The sequence below is a fragment of the Macrobrachium nipponense genome, chromosome 11 (genome assembly GCF_015104395.2).
Source record: "Macrobrachium nipponense isolate FS-2020 chromosome 11, ASM1510439v2, whole genome shotgun sequence".
NCBI lineage: Eukaryota > Metazoa > Arthropoda > Malacostraca > Decapoda > Palaemonidae > Macrobrachium > Macrobrachium nipponense.
The window spans coordinates 11,671,185-11,676,184 of record NC_061087.1 but is presented as its reverse complement, the minus strand read 5'-3'; positions in this window follow the sequence as shown (position 1 = coordinate 11,676,184).

The following is a 5,000-nucleotide window of genomic DNA, read 5'->3' as shown; positions in this document are numbered from 1 at the left end:
ATAGGTATATATATATATATATATATATATATATATATATATATATATATATATATGTATGTGTATATTACATATAAATGTCAGATGGTAGAATCTCCACTGATAAAATAACAAGATAATAGGATCAACCTTTCCAGTGGAGCCTGGGACTCTGACCATATAGACAGTATCTTCCTTAAGGCAACGATGAAGTGGATTAAGACAATTAACAGGACCGACGATGGCTGAGTGGTGACCCCAGGCATCACCCTAAGGGCATATCTTCTATATATTCCATCAATGTAACTTCTGTCATAGTACCTCGTTGGATGAGTGGTTTTCGCGCTCGGCCACCAATCCGGTGGTTTGAAGTTCGATTCTTGGCTTGGCCAACGCGGAATCAGAGAAATTTATTTATGGTGATAGAAATTCATTTCTCGATATAATGTGGTTCAGATCCCACAATAAACTGTAGGTCCCGTTGTTAGGTGACCAATTATTTCCTAGCCACGTAAAAATAACTAATCCTTCGGGCCAGAGCTAGGAGAGCTGTTAATCAGCTTAGTGGTCTGGTAAAACTAAGTTATACTTAACTTCTGTCAATTACTACTTGATAAGTGTGGGAGTCAGTCCACCGAAATATAGTCCTTAGCTCTAAACTCGAGTGTTTTAATGGGCCTTTTATACATAAGACGTATCCTGTTTTAACAGAAGAATTTATAATATATATATATATAATCTTATATATATATATCCTATATATATATATAATCTATATATATCTATCTATATATATATATATATATATATATATCTATATATATCTATATATAATATATATATATATCTAATTATTATATATATATATATAATAATATATATATTAGTATATTATATATATAACGTGTGCGTACGAACCTAATGGTCAAGTGGTTATGACGCTCACATCAAATAAGAAAATGATAGAATTAAGTCCAAATTCCTGGCGAGGACGTGGCGAATTTTGCACTTGCCATCATACCATTAAGCCTCATCGTTTCTCAGTTTACCTAAGCAATAAATTAGGTATGTGTCACTATTGGCGTGTAATGGTTCGATGTATTGGATAATATTTGTGAATTTATTAAATGTGTATATGCTCCTTTATGCGTACGTTGATTGTGTGTGTGTATGCGTATACTTTTTACCTGCATTTTCCTTCGTATATACATCGATATATACAAACATACATTGGCTCGCAAGCATGGGAAGGGGGCTGAACCGTATGGTCAGTGATGTAGTGAGCGATGATGATATAGATTATCTATATCACGACCTTGACTATCATTCATCTCTTTTATTTGATGGCCGATGAGTTTCAATGGCTTTGTGGTGCTCTGCGCAGGTTGTTTCGGCTGCGTCGACCTTTCTCCCTTTTTGCTTTTTGTGCTTTTCTTCCTTTTCTTTGTTTTCAGCTCGTAAATTTTATTTTTTAGTGATTTCTTTATTCGAATTTTATAAAATACACTTCGGTTTTAACCAGACTTCGCCACATTTGCTGCTGTGTTCGGCACGTTTCATTCTCTCTCTCTCTCTCTCTCTCTCTCTCTCTCTCTCTCTCTCTCTCTCTCTCTCTCTCTCTCTCTCTCTCCGGGCCCCGCAGTGTTTTCATCTTGATATATCAGGGATATTTCCTTTCCAGAAATGCAAGCGTCGCTACCAACTCCTATTTCCTCTCAAAACGTTTGGCTTCCCCAAATTTCTAAATTCAAGAATGTTTCTCATATTCGTTTTCTTGCATATTTTAATGTTTTAATCTTAGTTTGTTACTATTTTAATTGTGTTGCGTGTTTCATCAGCCATGAATATCATAAGTAAATACTTTCGAAGACTATTATAGTGTGCAAGTGGCACTAGTAACACATAGTATATAGACGCTTGTCTTTCTTTCCCGAGCTGCTGCTGCCTTCTGTGGTGCACCTCTCAATTCTTTCTACCACCATCTGATGCATTTGCTTCTCGATAAGTATATGATCATTTCAATTCGTCCATCATCCTAGCATTTGTTGTTCTGTCATCACGGCTAATATTCGCCCACATACATGAGGGTACATTCACGCTACAGTAAAACAAGTCATAAATACGTGTGGACAATTCATAGCAGATATGTCACAAGCAGGTTGAAAACAAATCAACGACTAGTTCTGATCAGTACTTCATACGATTAACAAGCATTTGCCAGAGGTTTGCTTTTTATTTGTCGCTGTTGACGTATTTTCAGATTTTTTCTATAGTGAGAGACAATTCATCTTGATATAAATTAACTTTAAACTTTCTCATAATATCGCATTCAAACCTTTTCACTAGCTGCTATAATGTTTACTCACGGTCACACATTACAGTTGAATCATCTCGGAAAAAAAGCCTTTGTATTGCCATGTCATTTTCGTCCAACAGACTTCCACGTACATCTGTATTATTCCAGGCTTCTATTGTTACTCCAATATATATATATGTATGTATATATATACATATATACATGCATATATATGCATGCATGTATGTAAATTTTCATTTGAGTTTTATCTCTTTGTAAACCGGTTTTGTCCGTGAGAAGCTTATGATTGCTCGTCCATACTGTGTCATTACTCGTCATTAATTGTTTATTGCTGAAGAAGAAGAAGAAGAAGAAGAAGAAGAAGAAGAAGAAGAAGAAGAAGAAGAAGAAGAGAGAGAGAGAGAGAGAGAGAGAGAGAGGCCCTCTTCATATCTATCAACTGTGTCTCATCTCCTTTCCTCCTCGTGTCCCGATCTAGCTGTGTCGTAAATTATACTTTCCATTTGCCTTATCTGATCACTCGTATAGATATTTCGCTAGTCCGTCCCTACTCGTTCCAGACCAGCATTTCGTAACAAGATGGATAGTTCCCAGCGATTTCGGGAATAGCCCCCTTTTTCTGAGAATCCTAAATAAATATGACTGCGTTCTATATATGCTATAGATTTAAGAAAGGATGCTTTTCTACAATTTGGTTCCATTTTAAATAACTGATATCAACTCCAGTCTTTTGATTGGTTTGTTTTTATATGTTGTGTGTTTATGCATAAACACACTTTTTTATGTGTGAATAGTTTTATGGTGAAGAGATCAAACATACATGGTTGTCTAAATCAACCTCTAGGTTATGAAAAAGCCAGTCTCTTCAAAATTAAGCAGCTTATTTAAGATTTAGGAAATATAGTGGAAAGTACTTATGTATGATATAGGAAATACAGTGGAAGGTACTTATGTATGATTTGGGAAATACAGTGGAAGGTACTTATGTATGATTTGGGAAATACAGTGGAAGGTACTTATGTATGATTTGGGAAATACAGTGGAAGGTACTTATGTATGATTCAGGAAATCCAGTGGAAGGTACTTATGTATGATTTATGAAATCCAGTGGAAGGCACTTATGTATGATTTATGAAATCCAGTGGAAGGCACTTATGTATGATTTAGGAAATACAGTGGAAGGTGCTTTTGTACGATTTATTAAATACTTTTTAGTAAATCGTATAACGTGGTTGAGGTCAACACAACGACAAACACAGGATGCATGAAGAACTTTTACAGGATACGAGTAAAAGAGGATGTGAGAGAGTGTGAGTGAGAGAACGAGAGAGAATCATGCATTATATAATGCATATTGCAGTTTACTGACCCGGTCTGTTATTTAAGCAGTATACTTGCTTTTCTGAGATCTTTCGTAGATAGTGACCCCAACAAAGTTTGGGAGTCGTTATGTAGGACTAATATTTCTTGATGTTTAAAGTCTTTTATGGTTTGACGGGAATCTCTAAGGAATTTGTACTAAACACGCCACAAAAGTGGATACGTATCGAGTTAGCTAGTGCCTTTGGGGTCCATTATCTAAGAAAGGTCCATGACTATGGTTCTCCTGCATTAAAAAAAAGAAGAAAAAACGCATTAAAATAAAGTATTGTTGAGTATCATATCATGCGGATACGGAAGGAAATGAAAAGGCAGACGGTATAGGTGAAGAGGCTAAGGTATATTATGCAGCCTTTCCGAAATTTTCATCCCTTACAGTGATTTCAAGGAAACTATTCACCTAAGTAATTATATTAATGTCAAAAATATCAACGCGGGGGCCGGTAAAACCTTTAAGAAAAGAAAAGTAGATTTTTACACACTACGAATGAAGAACGAGTGTACATTTAGACAAATGTGCTCTGACCATACACATTTCAGACGCACCTCTTGTGGTGCACTGTTGGCATTACTTAAGGATCTCTGCAGCGTCCCTTCGGCCCCTAGCTTCAACCCATTTCATTCCTTTTACTGTGCCTCCGTTCACATTCTCTTTCTTCCATCCTACTTTCTACCCTCTCCTAACAACTGATTCATAGCGCAACTGCGAGGTTTTCCTCCTGTTACACCTTTCAAACCTTTTTACCATCAATTTCCGTTACAGAGTCGAAGGACCTCATAGGTTCCAGCAGTTGGCCGTTGGCCTAAATTCTATATTCTATTCTTCTATACAGGTGTTCAGTTCAGTGCTGACTGGTTAAGGAAGTTGGTTACCAAATTGTAATATCCACTAACAAATCTACCACATTTCGGTAGAATTTGCACTTTTTCAATGTGAATAAAATTCATTTCATTATTTGGCAAGTATACTATTGAACTGTTAGGGAAACATGGCCCTACTGCAATACCAGTGTGGTTTTAAAATAAATTTTGTCTCACGATGTCAAAGTTGTAGGTTTATTTATTTGATTTTAAACAGTTAATCAAATAGTAGTGAATAGCCTGGCCGCTCTAAAGCCGGGTTTTTAATCTGAAATTTTATATGGTCCCATCCTGTTTGTTATTAAAACTCGCTGAGATAAAAATTTATCGGGGAGGAGAGAAAGCAATGGAAAAAAAATGTTGAATATATGAAGGAAGAAGTGGATTTAGCTGATATTGAATGTAAAACATTCCGATTGTCACCAAAGCAGAAGGTTTAATATATATATATATATATATAATA